Raw genomic sequence first — 18,936 nt, 5'->3', positions numbered from 1 at the left:
TATCCGTTTAACGCTTTGCCGAAAACGTTTAAACGGTTTGCTTATCCGTTTAAAACTTAACCTTGGAGCAGAACTATCAAGCTAACAATCGCTCGATACTCGCCGGAATGTGAACTGCAGAACAACGATTTTTTATCCGTGTTTATAGAAAGCGAGTAATCGTCGCATCCTTGGACAAACGACAAAAAAATTAAAATATCGGTTTGGACAAAGATATAGCATCGAGAGCCGATGAAGCCATTTATTCGGGGACCGAGATTCTGCTATTGAGAAAATTGAATGACTTGAAGAAAACAAAAATGTATGATACAAGCAAAAATACGCCGAGGCAACATTTTCACATGTAAACGATCATGCTTTCCCACGAACGGAAGCTAAAGGAAGGTGTTCAATTTTAACGTGATTGACACTGTAGTTATCAAATATTTTGGTGTTTTCAAGTGCGTACGCTATTACCAAATTCAAAATTTTGTGAAGACAAAATTTGTCGAGATTTTTGGCAGAGCCAAACAAATTTTGTCAACCTAGTGCGTATGGTACCTCAAGGGAAATGCGCTTTGAAGGCAGCATGCTATTTTTAGATTTCTATGGGAATGGTATTTTTCCTGAGAATGGTCGCAAGGACGCCAATGCTGCCGTCAAGTTTTCATGTTGGCGCATTATCTTTCGATAGTTATGGGACAAAAAGCTGTGTTTTGAAACAAAAAGGTCTGAAATGTGTAATCTTGAAACCTCAAACTTCTTAAGAAAGCGAATCATTTCTGGCGTTATTTGACCCAGACAAGTCTCGGCTTCTAACAAGGTCATGTCATTTGCAGTTCGCGCGCCAGTCATTGCGTATGCAAATTTGTTTCGTGCAACTTCAAAACAAAACAACAACAAACAAAGGAGATGATGGATAATTTGCGATGGCTATGGTTTCATGACAGTATAAAGAGTTAGTTGCGCCCATTGTACGCGTGTGTTGAAAAATTTCTTGTCAACGTATAATTATCCACTGGTTGTTTGCTTCCAGAGGTTACAGCTCTTGTAATTGAGACGTTTCTTGCAGTAGCCGTTCAGGTTGAGATATCGGCAGCGAAACTGTCCTTTATAAATTGTGCTTATTTCAACTAACGGCAGAGAAGAGAATAAACGTTATGCCACACGAAAACGGCAATAGTTTACCCAGAAATAGAATACACAGCGCACAAATAAATTTTGAAGAAACCCAACTAAAGTTGTGACTGTGCACGGGAAAATGTACCTTAACGCTTATCTGTTAAATGGTCGCTAACGGACGGAGAGATAACGGATAGTTAACGGCCTGCACAGCATTCTAACGTTTTATCCTAACGTTCTAACGGTTATCTAATTGTGCCTAACGGATGATAAAAGCGTGCTAACGCTTTGTTCTAACGTTTTAATGGCTGACTAAGTATGCCTAACGGATGAAGAGAAAGTTCTAACGGTTGCCCAATTTGTTCTAACGGATGACTGGAGCTGTTTAACGGTTGTCTGACGGTTTACAACTAAGGACTTTTAACGAACGAATAGCTTAGCTTTCAGTCCGATGCTATAAACACATAATCAGGCCAAACCATTAGTAGTCTTACACTCACGTTTTTTTTTAAAAAAGAATCACAAAGTGCCGATTTCGTCAGTCGTCGATGAGACAAACATAAGTATACTTATTTCCACCGAAAGCAAAACTCAGTGATATAAACTATCACTTCCTCATCGAGATAAACAAACGCAGAATTCAAGTCTTTCGATGATGATTATCGTGTGAGATGAGAAGTTAGTCCGAGGCTAACGTTGCTAAACGAGCGTGTAAACAATTTCACTTGCCAGTCGGGGTGAACATTTTTTGTTTTACTCAAATGGTTTTGTCGGTTATACTTATTTTGCACAATGACTTTGTCTAGAGTTTTTTAAGTGACTGTTTAATCCAGCTGTGGATTCGCGAAAGATCACGCTTTCAATTTCTTGACAGAATGCGAAAAGCGGTACCTTTGGATTCACAAGTCTCGAAGAGACGGGCGTTTTGTAGGCGCTGGTTTCATCAGATAAAGTTGTTTTTGTCACATACATGTTGTTTAAAATTGGTTTCTTCTGATTCAGAGTCAGAGACAACGAGACAACAGGCTATCAAAATATTCATCAAACTTCCCGCCGGAATATGGCCGCTTCTCACATCTTGGAAAATGTAAACAACTTTATGCAAATTTTTGAACCCACACTTTGTGAATTGAAACCTGCCGAATGTACCTTGATACGTGTGAAGGAATTTGGTTGCCTACCACGTGACCGAAATCTTGCCAGGTTTTTCAGCGTGGCAATTCCTTTCTACGTCCGAACGGTGGCTTCTGTCAGTATTTTATAACGTTAGTAGAAGCTTTAAATCTTGTAAAAGATGGTATTTTGGCTTTATCCAAGCGAACGTACTGAATATAGAAATGCGTCAAGCGTTAATTTGCGGTACTCAGTAGGCTCGCAGTGTTTACGTTTGTTCCGGGTAATCGCTCTTATTGCTCACACTGGACCCGAATGAAATTTTGCAAAATTGAAGTTTCCTATTTTACCCCAAGCCCTTAACCAACGGAATTGCCTTGCATCTTTAAAGTCAACTGAACGATTACATTTTGCGGCCGGAGACAGTAAATGCTTGAGGTAGAGTGAGGAAAAGTTCATGGTAAGTAAACAAATATGCAAATCAAAACTGAAGCGCACTGGAGGAGAGAAGTCTGTTGAATTTACTGATTTTATTCCGGGTCGTAATTTATTTTTGTGACTTAATTTCATGGATCTGGAGCTACGATATCTTCTGTTCTTGGTTTACAAAACTGTCTGATTTCGCGGTAAAGATAGTTCCCGCGTTCCTAGCTACATCTCATGATTGTTTTGAACTAAATGGAAGCCAACTACAAGAGCCACCCTCTGTTAGGCTCTCGTTTCACAATGTGTTTAGGCGACCACATTCTACTTCTACGCGTGTCATGCCATTCTAACGGAATCGTTACCCGTTTAACGGGTGCTGGTTTATTCTAATGGATCCTAACGGCTTCTCTAGCCGTGCTAACGGATACAGATTGTTTGCTAACGGTTATGCTGTCCAGTCTAACGGTCTGTCTTTTGCCACCGGTTGCACTCTCCGTTATAACGGCCCGATGCTAACGTCTAACTGTTGGGCTTACGCCTCTAACATTCTTAAGAAAACTTTCTAACAGATGACTAACGGATGCTTAACGCTTTTGCCCGTTTAACGGATAAGCGTTAAGGTACGTTTTCCCGTGCACCATCACAGTTCATCCGATGCGACAGTACTTTTTTCGTTCGCAGAATGCATGTATCCCAGTTATTATCTACCAAGTTATTATGCTCCATGTTTACGCTCAAAGATATCCGTTAAACATTGTAGGACTGTTAATTTTTTGCTCAAGCGATTCCGTTCTTGGACTTCGATCAACCATTTAACGGTGTGAGCTACCCGTTTTTGGACTTTGGTCAACCGTTTAACGTTTCAAGCTAACCGTTTATTTTTTTGCTATACTGTTTAACGCTTTAAGCTATCTGTTATTGGACTTGGCGCAACTGTTTAAATTTTTTTCTATCCGTTTAAACGGTTACGGAAACCGTTTAAACGCTTGAGTTAACCGTTTAGTATCCGTTTACAACCGTATAGTGTCCGTTTTCCCAGAGAAGGTCACATATTTGAAAACCCTCCAATGGTTTCATATAGAAAGGGAAAGTCATTAAAGGACATACTCGTGAGAGTTAAACTGTGAAGGTCAAAGAAACAAGATCTCAACCAATAGGAACAAGAATACGCTAGAGTGCTCACTCATTTTCCATACCAAGAAATCGACTGCCAAGGGGTCGAGATCAAATGATCAAAAAGACTGAAAGGTCAACACACTGTTGTAAATAGCAAAACCAAATCCGAACCAACGCGCTCCATGCCAGCTGAAATGGATGTAAACATTGAGAATGTAAAAACAATCGCTGCAAATGTTCAGTCTAATGTCACATAATTCAGCATATTGATGGAAAGACTTGGTGAAATGGTTGAGTCTCACCAACGCATCAAGGCCAAACACAATTTACCACAAGTCAAGGTAGCAAATAGAAAGTGCAAAGAATCAAACACCAGCAAGAATTTAAAACACACGTACAAACAGAGGCAAACAAAACACAACTCTTGCGTGCTTTACTATCATCGCAAGAAGAATGCGTTTACAAGATATATTTCTCGGGAAAAATAATAAACCCCATCATTTCCATGACAGGGGAACCACCGATACAACAATCAGTTTCCTTTAACTACACCTGTACAACTGTAGTCATGAACATGCACAATAAAATAAAAGGCCAAATCAATCTTGATAAAGAAAAACAATACCAAGCTCTTGCACCAGCCATGGTAGTTGACACACACTCTAAAGTGGAACAACTAATGGACAAACTCTATCATGGCAACGCAATAGACGAAAAAACAATAAATGGCTTTGTCAAAACACCAATTCTGCCTCGTATTCCAGAATTCTACACCCTCACCAACATACTCAAACCGACTCCAGTTGATGGACCTATAATATGTGGGTGTGATGGCCCTACATAGAAATTGCCATCATTTGTTAACAAATTACTTCAGCATATGTCACAACAGCAAACGTCCCAAAAAAAAAAACAAAAGTCCCAGTGGACATTACACTTGTTTCGATGAACATAACAAGCCTTTACACAAACATAGAACATAAGAAATATTCTATGACAATGAACCTCCTATCCCTTCACGACTACTTGAAAGAGAGAAGTTTAATGGAAACACTAGCTACAAACGCATGGTACAGTGATGGGTACAAAAATGGCAGTGGCCTTTGCCAATATCTTCATGACTGAGGTAAAGTGACTTCAGCTGCACCAACACTTGCACCAAATATGCCCTAACAGCCACATACAGCACCAGCACCATCACTGTTTCTGTCGATTCCAGCAACTCCATCAACACATGCACAAAGTCCTTCAGTCTGATTGCTGCAGCTGGGCCAACCTCGCCCGAAGGGTTTGACACTCGCATTGGCGAGTGGGCGAGCGCTAATTTCCAACCCTGCATAAGCCAGATTTATGCAGTGAATTGAAAAACAAATATACTCCACGATTAAAATTAAACCTGTCATTTGAGCGACTCGATGAGCTGTGGCAAACCATTAGCACAGTCTCTGTTACCTTCTGATATTCCTATAAACCTAATCGCTTATCAAATTGATGGAAAGGGAAACTGCCTGTAAAATGCTATTTCTGTGAGTCTTGTGGGAACCACAGAATTATCCGTTATTCTTCATATTCTAACTGCTTCGAACTGTTTAATAACGCTAACTTCTTTCAAAGTCATCCACGGTTCACGGAGGCTATGGAACTTGGCTGTACCTTTGGAAGGGTAACCATTTTTACTCTTTCGCTAAAGGAACCGGGGATGGGCAAATTTGAACCCAGTGGTAGTCACATATCAGCCATACAGAGTGAGGCAATTGACAGATGTGAATTTGGAAAATGGTCCACTTTGCAACACATCATGGCCCTTTCAACAGTTATTTCCAGGAACATCTTTACCGTGTATCCCAGTTGTGCTAAAGCTATCCGCCCTTTCTTACATGGCATCATTAAACCATGTGCCACTGTGCCAGAGATGCTGAACCTCAAGGATCTGTTTTACATTCTCTGGTCGAGGGATGCTGATCTTGATAACCACCCAAATACCATTTATGTTCCCAACCACTTTGTCCCCCTGTTCAGAAGGAAACAAGGAGTTGATCATCCCAAAGGCGCTGTTGGACCATCCGAAAAGGAAGCCCTTCCCACCAAACAAAAGGGTAAAAGGCCATGAAGTCTACCAGACTTTTGGTTCCCTTTAAACGGCAAGAAGCAAGCCGGCAAACCAACCAAAATGGAACATAAAAGAGAGAAAAATGATAGAAGAAAAGGGGAGAGCAAAAGAAAGACGGAAAATGAAACCAAAGCAGAGGATAAAATGAAGTTAGAGAATGAGAGGAAGTTGGACGAAAAGAAGATGGGAGATGAAAGAACCATAGAGGATGAAAAGAAGATTAAAGAAGAAAGGATAACAAATGATGAAAGGAAAGCGAAGGATAACAGCAAGACAAATAATAAGGTGGAAAATGAAGTCAGAGACAACAGAACACCCTACGATTGGAATGAAATCTAATGTGAGGAAATTTGATGTTGAGCTGGAAGTACATGTAGGAATTCACTTGGCTGAAATATGAGCCAGAGAAGAATCTAATGTACTGAAAATATTGCCAAGAGGGTGGTGCTGAAATTGCTGGCCAAACAGATCTCGTCACTGGCTCTTGCTCGTTTAAAAGGGAAACATTGACTATACACAGTAACAGCTAGTAACAGCACTTGTCGCAGGCGTGACAGAGATCATGTTCTTGACAATCAAAGACAAGCCTGCCCAGGTCCTCTTAGCAGGGCTTTTCAGAAGGTGCAGCATAAGAACAACAAGGAAACCCAAAGAGAAATGTCCGTCAAAATTAACACTGCATATTTTGTGGCAAAGGAAGAGTTGCCCTTTACGAAGTATGCAGGGTTGACTCAGCTTCAAAAGAAGAATGGTTTAGAAGTAGGTCCTATCTATGCAAATGACACAAAGTGCGCCGAAATGACTCACATCATTGCAAAGCTCTTGGCTGACGATCTTTCTCAGAAGTTGTGCAAAGCCCACTTCTTCTCTCTGTTGATAGACAGTGCATCAGATGTGGCTGGAATAGAGAATGAGACCATCCACCGCATGATAATACAGAATGGGCAAGTTGTCAGCCGTCTTTTTGGACATAACTCTGTGGAACATGCAGGTGCCGATGGTAAGGATTAGCTGGTTTGCTCTGGGTTCATTTAATGTTGTTAGCTCTCCGTATCTTTCTATATCAGTGAGATATCTGGTCAAATTTCTCTGACATGCCACTGAGCAACTCTAAGGTTCAAACTTATTATCATGTTAAAATGAGCAATCGCGGGTTGACTTTTGTAAGATTTAGAAAAATCAAAACACAAGACCCAGAATTCAGTTCAGAAGGAACAAGCACAGCATTTGTTTACAAGTGGAAGCTTGTTCAGGACCCAATGAAGTCAATCCTGGGCTAGTACCAACTTTTTACCTAGTGCAGTAATTTGTTCAATATTATATCACCTATGACTCCCACTTTGAGCTAAGAGTTATTCCAAACAAAATCTTTATGAGCAAAAGCAACTATGTATGACAATCTAGGCATGGTATAGAACATTTTCATTCAACAACAAGTTAAGGTGTTGGGGGGGGCATTCTTTTACTTTCACTGCAAACAAATTCCAAGTCCCCGCCCAGGCCTGGGTTGGGGGGGATTTACATTGACTGGTGCAGAAATCGGAAACGTAGAGCATAAAGCTGAAGAAAAGGGAAATCATAACCAATGAAAGGGATAGACTAAGAAGATAGGAACCAATCAGATGAATAAAGAACTTATCGGCCACAGTGATTTCGGAATGCTGAGAAAGAAATGCAGTTTGCTTCTGGACAGACGCGTGGGGGAAGTTTGCTTAAGCTGAGGTAAGTAATATGAGTGAATCTCACTACATTTACAAATTTTATTTGGCACAGCTTTCAGAGTTTGTTTCTGGTCAATCGAGTCAAAGGTGTCAATTGAATTTCTCTAGCTCCACACTAAAGTGTATGAGTGCAAACTACGCCAAAGAATGGTTCCCAAATGAGACTTTATTTTCACTCACGGCAAAAAGCTGATGTTTAACAGGACCAAAATTGTCATTTGAAAATGCCACTGTAACGTAAGATTTGGTATTTACACAATACTCCATAGCTACAGGTATGACTATTTTACTTAGTGTTAGTTTCCATTAGCACTAAATTCTCATAATCCATAATGTATCAACCATTTAGACAGTTATGCAAGCTGACTCCTATCTGGACATTAATTAAAGTTCCTGTTACCATAACTATAGTCATGCTACAAAGAGATACTTAAGTTATAAGTTCAGTAACCTTCAGTAGTGTTGAGTTGCACACAAACAAGTTTCATTTTTATAAGAAAACAGTTATGCATACCTATTACTTTTTAAGTTACTGTTAATTTCTATTAGTGCTAAGTTCTCCATAGCCCATAATTTATCAGCCATTTAACGTTGTTCGCATTCCTTTTACAATGAATTGTGCTCATGTGAGAGAGGGATAGTGATATGTTTTTCAATTATGTAGAGGTACACACTAACAAGTTTCATTTTTTTATTTGAATACAAGTGTGCATACATTTTGCAATTTAGTTTACTGTTAGCTTCTATTTCTACTAAATTCTACTTGCACCCTATGTTATCAACCATTTGGACAGTTGCTCATCTGCCTCTCATCTTCTGTGTTCAAGTTTCTGTTCCAATTAGCTGTATTCATGTCACTTAAAGATAGTTCTACCCTCAATAAAGTGTAACTATGAACAGTTGCAAACAAACAAGTTTTGTTTTATTTGAACAGTTCTTGCTTGTCAACGATGAGCCTCTTTGTCAATGTTTCACTCAACCAGCAGAACACATTGACCCATTGGGGCTGTATTTTTACATTCACCATTGCAATAATTTTTTTTCTTTTAACCTTATTACGCAACCAGCATACATTAATCAACCGCCCACGATCAATGACGTAAAAGGCTGTCAACTGCTGAACAAAAGAGATCTATTCTTGTCCAATTGGATTTCTCAAAAGAACATGCCTTAGTAAAAAGTAAGAAAATAAAAGGACCATTTTCATGGGCTAAATGAAAAGTCATGCCATGTTGTCTCTCACTGTCATGGAACTCGTGGACGCCATCTTGAATGGTGAAATAATAATCTTGCGTGAATGTGAATTTCTTCATCAGTTGGGTGTTAGAAGGATTTAAAATGCCTCCAAAGCCAAGAGAAAAGAATTTTATAACAGAGGAAGTCTGTGATGCTGTCCTGAAATCCAGCCCCGAGGAACTAAGCAACCTTGAATTTGGTGAGCTCTCTGAAGAAGAACTTATCGATGAAGGTGTTGACCCAGAGTTATCTGTCAAACTAGAAAGGTATTTCTCACCTTTAATCCTTTAATAGACTCGAACACCTAGGTAGTGTCATCATTTGTTATTTTACCAAAAAATCTACAATTAGCAGTTATGTCAATGTCATGCATTGTGCTTATCATTGTACTTTGTACATGTTTGATTTTCCCATGCGGTCAGGTGTTCATGTTTGGCGGATTGTTTGCTTAATTCTTAGCTGTTTGTGAATGGATATCATAATCTCTGTATGTAATATTTTTTCCATATTCATGACAATTTATTTTATATTAAATATAAAACAAATTTTGTTGACACATGGCCATTTTTTGCCATACATTGAATTTAGTAGTTAAAACGTTTCTAATTTTTTTGTTCTAGTAACAATGTGGAGGTACAATCTTCTGAAGATGAGACAGAGGTACCACCTAAAAGAGCAAAAAAGGCTTCCAAAAGGACAACTAAGGGTAGACCAGTCAGGCCACCCACAGGTTCTTGGAAAACATAGAGTGACATTGATCATCCCCCAGCAGCAAGGCAATTTAATCCCAATCGACCCGAAGGACTTCAGTTAACAAATACAGATCAAAATTGGTCACCTGCAGACTTGTTCCTCCTATTTTTTTCCATGAGAACCCTTGGGAGTCATTGTGGCAAATACAAATTCTTATGGTGAACATTTAAAGTCAAAACTAAAATCTTTCAAGTGGTTTCCAGTTACTGTAAAAGAACTTTTGGCGTTCTTTTCAATTATGTTTTTTATGGGAATGGTAGACATGCCAGTTCTGAAAGATTGTTGGAACAATGACAGCTACTTTGGGCAGGAATTCATAAGGAGTTCAGGTACGTCACGCAATCGTTTTTTGAACATTCTAACAGCCATCTTCATATGTAATATGGAGGAAGATGCCATAAATGGACACAGAAAAAAGGCAGGTCAGGACTATGATCTCTTATTCAAAGTAAAACCATTGCTCAAAGAAATCCAGCTTGCATGCAATACATATTATGTACCAGGACAGAATGTCTCAATTGACGAGAGAATGGTTGCATCCAAGGGACGATTTTGCATGAAACAGTCCATTAAAGACAAGCCTGAGGTGGGGATTCAAATTTTGGGTGTTGGCTTGCCCACGTACAGGATATACCTACAAATTTGAAATCTACACTGGAGACTTACCAAAACTGATAAAGGACTGGGCTATGATGATGTGATGAGGCTTATGGATGGTTTGTTTCACCAAGGTTACCATGGGTTTGTTGATAATTTCTTTAACAGTCCCCAGTTATTCAATGACTTACTAGATAAGGGATGCTTAGCCACAGGTGAAAACAGGAAAGGTATTCCCACAGGGTTTACAAATGGAATGACAAAAAAAGATCCACACTGAACCATTCGATGGTTAACGCAGGACAACCTGGAGTTTGTCAAGTGGTGTGGCACAGAAGACGTATGCGGATTATCAACATGCTATGGGGCCACAGGGGAAGACCACGTTGAACAGAAGAAAAAATTGAATGGGAAATTTGAAACCATTAACATTTTAATTCCTCCACTTCTGAAGCGTTATAACGCAGGGATGGGAGGTGTGGACTTATCTGATCAGCTGGTCCAAAGCTATCAGGTTCTTAGAAGAACACGTAAATGGTGGAAAGCTTTATTTTTCATATTTTAGATATAGCTGCCACCAATGCATATATCATACATTCACAGATAAGCCCAGGGGTGACAATTAAGATATTTTATGTACACCGATGACACTACAGTTTTCAGTATAGGCTCCTCACAAGATCTTGCTCGCAATTTAGTAAATTGTGCCCTGGAAGAATTTTACACTTGGGTGTGTTAACAACCGCCTCTCTCCACATCCTGGCAAGTGCGAGGTAATGTTACTCTCCAAAGCTTGGCCTATTGGTCCGCTGCCTGCCATTTATATTGGCAAGTCCATTATTGAATACAAGGCTACAGCCAAGTTTCTGGGTGTTACCTTGGATCAAAACCTGAGCAGGATACCTCATCTGAAAGAAGTCATTAAAAACTTTGCAAACAAATTGAGCCTCCTGAAGAAATCCAAGTTTCTACCCAGTCATGTGCGCGAGTCTTTTTACGTGAAGGTTATCCAGTCACCATTACGTATGCGATGGGCGTCTGGGGCGGGGTTAATCAGGCAGAGTTATTTAAAACACCGGAAAGACAACATTGCCGTGCCGCAAGGATCATTTTTGGGTTTCCACCGGACATGCCAACAGTTGATGTTCTAGCTACCGTTAAGTGGAACACTTTAACATAAATGTATAAAAGTTCTTTAATTAAACTTTTTGTCAAGGGTTGTCATGGCATGCTCCCTAGCACTTTAGCTGAAGAGTTGATTGTCCATGGCAACAGACCTTCTTCGCGACTGAAGCATGGGCTGAAAGCACCGATTTTTAACTGCATATTAAACTGGAATGATTAAACAAATGTTTTCCGATGTACAATAATATGGTTACCGATTAATCATTTGCCGAAAAACACACTTGAACGCAAAAATTGCTAGAATTCACGGCATGTTGATGAAGACCTTTGGCATTTCAACCCGGTTATGCAAATTGTCCTTGATTACGCATCTGTCACTTCTCAAACGAATATATGAATTGACAAAGACACAAAAATCAACAAAAAGCTTTTCCAACAAAACTTTTTATTGAAATAAACAATATATTTGCTATTAGAGGCAAAAAACTTTCAGTTTTTTTGCATGCATGCAAACACGCATGTAAAATTTGAAGACGCTCGGTGTTTGTACAAGGCGATCACCCGCAGTAAATTCGGGCACATTTGCGATGAAAATTACCGTGCGGGAGGTCGCGGGTTCAAACCCCGGCCGGACCACCACTCAGAGTCTTTAAATAACTGAGGAGAAAGTGCTGCCTTTGTTCTGACATCTGCAAATGGTTAGACTTTCTAGTCTTCTCGGATAAGGACGATTAACCGTAGGCCCCATCTCACAAACCTTATTTGTAAATAACTCTGTGGGACGTTAAAGATCCCACTCACTGTTCGCAAAGAGTAGGGGACGTAGTTCCCGGTGTTGTGGTCTGGTCTTTGTGCGTATATTCCGTATATCTCAGGGCCGCAGTAATTGGCCTTAGCTGTTGCGGTATCCCTGTCCATATTGGACAAAGCTAAATAAATATATACATCGTTTTAAGTATACATGTAGGACAAACAACACATTTAAGTTAAATAAAACAGTTAGTTTGTGTGTAACTTGTCTTCTTCTTCCCTTTCGAGTGAGCAAAGCCAGACAAGTTCTTCAGTGTTTACATCATCGTTTGCAAACGACAATTATAGTTTCCTTGTTGTTCCCACAGAGCTGGGAATTAATCATCAATTAAAAAATGATTAAATGCTCTTTGTTTATGTTGGAGGTATCGTGGAAAGAGAAATATTCACATGAATCTTTTTTTCTTAAAGAATCAGTTTGACAAGAAAGAGCAAACAGTAATAACATTTTTTTTATCGTTGAATTGGCGAATTGAGAAAGGTTGACAATACATGCAAGACCACATGTTTTCATGTCATTTGAGTTTGTCATTAGCAGAGAAGCAAGCGAGTTCGTTATTTTTCAAATGCATGCTGCACTGCTCCAGCAAGTAATAAATGTTCATGACTTTTTTTTAATTTAAGAAAAAAGACTAACAGACGGCAATAATTGACCCGCTGGATGTTTATCAGCAAATTTGTGAAGCGAGGTTCTGAATACGTACGCTTTTACATGTACATGAAGCCATCACTGATGTTTTCATATTATGCAAATTTTGTGCTTGCTGGCTACCACTTTTACTTTACCATTTCTCTTGCCATGCCACACAATGCCACAAAAAGCAAAGGTATGGCAATGAATAACAAAAGCATAAATGAGGAGGACATACACATATGTGCACATATTTTATATACGTATGACAACATGTCTGCGTATGGTACGTGTATGAGTAGTTCGCTGATCTTTGAGCTACACTGTAGAAACAGAGATTTTAAACCAAAATGCACTAAGACTGCTCGTTTGGAATGCTATATACACAACATAATTATTTTCCCCCTGGACTATAAACAGAGGGATAATGCAGTTCATTGAACAAGCAAACAAACATAACCTAACAATTAAATTTACAGCTGAAATTTCAGAAACAGAAACAACATTTCTGATACAAACATTTATAAAGGCCACAAGATTCAGAAGCAATTCAGTTCTTGATGTTCTTCAAACCTACTGAAACATTTCAATATATGTACTGCTCTTCGTGACACCCACCAGGAATTAAAAAAAGGCTTCATCAAAGGCAAGGCTCTGAGACTTCTCAGAAAGAGCTCTTCTAACAAAGAATTTGAAGAGCAAATTCAAAACTTTAAATCATGCCTATGTGAAAGATGTTATCTCGAGAATCTTGCTCAAAGGACCCTCTCAGAAGTACAGTTTCAAAACAGGAATCTAGCACTCAAAAAAAATAAAGGAAAACAAATGAATCTTGCCTTTCGTCACACAATACCACACAACAGAACCAACTTAAGGTTACCATATACCTTTAGAGGCGTCCAAGTGATGTAGCGCGTCCGGTTTAAACTGTAGATACCTAAACCCTATATCAAGTTAAAGCTAATAGAGCTGGCTATTAAACTATACTAAGAATTTTGAAATAAATTGAATGGCTCTTATCGAAGTTGAGCACTCGAAATCAGCGGTCTCTCGATGAGCGTAGGCCAAAACGAGGCTATCGGGCCACGCTCGCCCCGAAGTACAAGAAAATATTAGAGACTTGGAATACGTAGTTTGACATTTACTAAATATTTTTTCGTCGTTTGAGTGTCTTTATCCATGGTTAAGCACTGCATAGCTTTTGGATGTCAAAATCGAAGTTCCAAACCGAAATGCAAGAACTTGTCATGGCATTCACTTCCGCTGAGGAGAAAAACATTGCTGGCACAATGGCTCGTGAAACAACGTCGAGAGAACACTCCAATAACCAAAAACTCTTACGTTTGTAGTCACCATTTTTAAGCCAGTTGCTTTACAAAACCACCGGGAGGACAAAGAACTCGTTCAAAGCGAGGCTCCGTACCGACGAAGTTTATTTTTAGTACGGAAAAACCAAAGAGGAAAAAGCCCACTGAAAGAGCAACGATAAACACGAACAAAGGGAAAACTGTGAAATCGCTGCATATATTGTTTGAGTCGAAAAACATTGAATTTGGTGAGAACAACGCCGATTTGTTATCTAGTTCAGATGGTGGAGGAACCGAACATCTACAAAATGAAGATTTATCTCTAGCTGGACCTGAAAACTGGGAACAAAAACATAAGTTGAAGGATGAAGAAATTTTGTGTTTACTTGAGAAATGGCAGGCTAAAGAGCATCAGTTGAACAACAAAATACAAGAGCTGGAAAAACAACTTGAAGAAGAAAGAAGTGCCAGGAAGGAGCTGCAATTATTAGCTAAGAAGAAAGCCTTCAGTAACGAAACTGTGAAGGATAATGATAAATTATTTCGGTTTTATACTGGATTTGAAAACTATGAAGTGTTTTCGATGGTTCTTGACTTTCTGGGGAGAGAGACAGCAACTCACTTAGACTACCAAAACACCCAAAATTTAAGAGAAATCAAAAACAAATATAAACCTGGACCAAGCAGGGCTTTGACTGTTGAGGATGAATTTTTTATGATGCTTTATCGTTTGAAAGTTGGCCTACTAGAAGAAGACTTATCAGCTAGATTTGGAGTGTGCCAAAGCGTAGTATCTCAGATTCTTAATACCTGGATCAAGTTTATGTTCTTCAGATTCAAAGAACTTGATACATTTCCCTCAAGAGAGATTGTTAAATTACACATGCCTGAATGCTTTAGCAAGAAGTATTCATCAACTTCTCTAATAATTGATGCTACTGAGATATACATAGAAAAGCCAAACAACCCAGAAGCCCAACAGGTAACATTTTCTTCATACAAAAATACCAACACCTTGAAAGCCTTGGTAGGTATTGTACCAAAAGGAGGGATTTCATTTGTGTCAACCCTGTATGGTGGCAGCATTTCTGACAAGGAACTAACCCAAAAGTCAGGACTTATGGCAAAACTACAGTATGGTGATGTTATAATGGCTGATAGAGGTTTTAACATTCAAGAGATGCTGGCAATTAAAGGGGTAAAAGTGAATCTTCCTCCATTCATGAATGAGTCAGGTCAATTTAGTGAAAGTGAACTACTGGAAACAAGAAGGAAAGCATCTCTGAGAATCCATGTTGAAAGGGCCATGGAAAGAATAAAAACTACCATATTCTAGACTTTGACCCCATAACATTGTGCAGGAATGGTATTATTGATATGATATTTTTTGTGTGTGCAATGTTATCAAACTTTCTCCCACCATTAGTAGATGGTTAGCAATGACAATGATATTTTTGACTTAGGTAAAGTAAAGTTGCCTTCATTAAATCTATAACACAGTAAACAGCAGACTGTGTATTCAAATAATGGTTATTTCATGAGAATATTCCATCAGTACCTTATAAAAATATAACAAAAGGTACAACTGTACAACAGATGAAGTTTGTGCACAGCCCATAACAACTCACTGTAGTTCAAATGTTCCTCTCTAAATTAGCCTTTATAGTGCAACTTTTAATCCTTTGAAAAAATGTAAAATACTTTTCACTCTCTACTCAGTGAGAAATTTTAACACATGTGCACAATAAATTGTTTGAATGACTTAATCTATGTCTATTGATGTCCTAAGTAGGCACAAAATATGTAAAATTTTAGAATTAGTTGCTTGATTTCAGTCATTTCAACTAATTAATTTACTCAGTCTTGGAAGTCCATCAGAAACTCTTGGATATGCTAGTTCCAGAGAGATGTGATTGTCATAAAACTGTTCCAGATTTGGGATTACATCAGAAAGAAATCTACTGTCTTTCTTAACATGTAAAACAATTAGATTAACAGTGTCAGATAGTACCAGATCAGTCAGGAACATCCAGTACATAACATCAGCTACTGGACTTGATAGTAAAATTTGTGATTCTTGTTGATCACCAACCCATGCTATCTGAGTGCTATCTTTACATATACCACGTTTACATACTGCCTCCTTTAGAGATAAGTCACCTGGGAAGATTGGCTTTATCTCCACTAGTCCCCCATCTACCTCCCCGTCTGGAGAGGCCCCAAGGAAGGGACGACTTTGAGATATTACAAAACCCATCTCACTGACTTTGCAATCCAGTTTGTCTTCATATAGTCGTAAGATCTTCTTTTCATCTTTCAGTCCCTGCTTCATCTTATTACTTTGGTACTGTTTGTTATAGTGTAAGATTTCCTTCATTGCTTTTGTTGGACTTGTAGAAGGCTTGAGTATAGCTCGCTTGCACTGAGAGGCTGTTATGCGAACACGTCTATGTGCAAACCATGCTTGACAATTACTTTGAGATTTTGTAGCTACTGAAATGTTCCGTCTCTCTTGATCACTAACCATAAGGTTTCTCTTGATTCTTTTTGCTTGGTCGAAAATCTCAGTGAGTGAGACAGGGTACTCTTTAATTGGAGAAATAGTTTCATTTTTTGTTTGGTACAATTTTTCATCTGACAGCAAAAAAAAAAAAAAAGCACAATTTGGTTTTAACCTCTTGATATTATCAAGAAGTTCTCTGCTGACCTTTTTTGGATCATTGTTCCTTTCAGATGGACGTCTAGGATCATTCAAAGGTTTGGCAGTGTCCCTTTCTTCTCTTCCATAAATCTTTTTTGAAAAATCAATTTCATATACTGACTGCGAATCAAGCTTCCTCCTTCTCGGTTGGTTCCACGTTTGCAGTCTTGAGGTACATGTTTCAAATTCCCGTGTACACCTCAGTCTCACAAATTCTTCAAGTGCATAACAAAGGGCGGCTATGTGTTTACAAGAACCAAGTGGACCTTTGCCAGCTGGGCAGGGGCAGCTAGCAAATGCGATATCACCTTCATGTTCACCATCATTAGACAGTGAGAGTTTTACAATATACCTCAAGTTTTTTTTTCATTTCAGGTAGGCAGTCACATCGGAAATGTACTTTGTCATCGTCACGAGAGAGTTCCAGTTTTTGGATGTGTCCATGTCGAAACAAACCGAAAGCCTTAGTGCTGAGGTTCTTGTAGTCTTTGTTGGACTCGGGCTAGATTGCAGAATACCCGGCCCACCAAATATCTTACTTGAATAGCTGCTCCCGCAGTCCCGCAGTCCCGCAGTCATGTTCTTTAATGCTGCTCCCGCAGTCCCGCAGTCTTCGCGCTACAATACGAATATACCTCGTTCTTTAAGCCATGAACCGAAACAAGCAATCGATGAGCTGAAACAAGCTTAGATTTAAGTACCCATCCACTCTGGGACTGCGGGACTGCGGGAGCACTCGTTTTACTCCCTTCATTTAAATATTCATCGACTCTGGGACTGCGGGACTGCGGGACTGCGGGAGCACTCGTTTTACTCCCTTCATTTAAATATTCATCGACTCTGGGACTGCGGGACTGCGGGAGCACTCGTTTTACTCACTTCATTTAAATATCAATCGACTCTGGGACTGCGGGACTGTGGGACTGCGGGAGCACTTGTTTTACTCACTTCGTTTAAATATTCATTGACTCTGGGACTGCGGGAGCACTCCTTTTTCAAGTAAGATATTCAGTGGGCCGGGTATTCTGCAATCGCTCCTGGACTCGTTGTCTTTAATACCTTTGAGATAGCTCAGCCTTCGTAGCGTCCGACCGCGAACTACCATCTTTTGCTGTTCCTTTCTGGTATGATAACCATTCCTTTAGTCTTTCTTTGGTCAGGTGCCGTGGGCAATTACCACTGAGTAACTGGACCTTCTCTTCAGCGGAAAAGAAGGCTGATTCTGGAAGATTTTGGGTAATATTTACACTCTCCATAGGTTTTCTCTCACTTTTTCTTGCAAGTTCGACCCGATAGCCTCGTTTTGACATCTGCTCATCAAAAGACCGCTGGATTATTTAAGCGGCATACTCAACCTCGATAAAAGCCATTGTCGAATTTTAAGCACTGTTTTCTTGAATCAATTTTCTCACATGAAGGGGACACTTTAAAAGGCTAAAACTCAAAGAAAATTTGTTCGTTTGCCTTCAAATTTGGACAGTGGCTAGTTTAACATATACACAACAAAAACGTGTCTGCGAACTTTTTCTTTCAAAATATTTTTTTTCCGAGAGCAATTTTTGTATGATCACTCCACATTTTTTTTATCCTATTTCAAAAATGTTCTGTAACTTTTCACTGAAATTGAATATGGCAAAACGCAGACACGTTTTTTTAGTGCTTTGGTTCCGGAAACTGAGGAGCAAATTGAATTAGGGAAAAACAAAATTCGCAAGGTGATTCAGATGCTCACATTTAGAGGTTGCGTAAAATTTGACAATTCATTTTATTTCAAAATTCTTGGTATAGTTTGATAGCCAGCTCTATAAGCTTTAATTAGATATAGGGGTTTAGGTATCTACAGTTTAAACTGGACGCGCTACATCGCTTGGACGCAAGACACCTCTAAAGGTATATGGCAACCTTAAAAATAATCCTCATGAAAGACTTGCATTTAATAGAGTAACATCTATTGCTCAAAGAAATCTACAAAGACCCCCCCCCCCCCCATATCTTACAGAAGAGGACGGTCAATCAAAGATAAATTAAATTATACTCGTGAGAGCCAAACTATAAAAAGGCTGAAACACATGCTAGGGAGTTGTGCAGGCCTGTCACTCTTGTATACTATAGCTTTAAAGAAAAAACAGACAAAAAGCTTTCCTAAAGGAAAAATTTATTCAGAAAAGTCTTTGTTTACGCCTAAGAAA

The 18,936-nt window shown here is 39.2% G+C and overlaps 2 pseudogenes; one reads left to right on the top strand and one right to left on the bottom strand.

The window, feature by feature from the left end:
• The first annotated feature begins 13,849 nt into the window (after positions 1-13,849).
• On the top strand, positions 13,850-15,483 carry LOC146452300 (uncharacterized; annotated as a pseudogene).
• Positions 15,425-18,936, bottom strand: part of LOC146452299 (uncharacterized) — a 4,247-nt pseudogene continuing 735 nt past the window's right edge.

Source organism: Pavona decussata, unplaced genomic scaffold (genome assembly GCF_977016875.1).
Source record: "Pavona decussata unplaced genomic scaffold, jaPavDecu1.1 SCAFFOLD_375, whole genome shotgun sequence".
NCBI lineage: Eukaryota > Metazoa > Cnidaria > Anthozoa > Scleractinia > Agariciidae > Pavona > Pavona decussata.
Note: the sequence above shows the minus strand (reverse complement) of the source record. Positions and strands in the feature narration are given on the sequence as shown.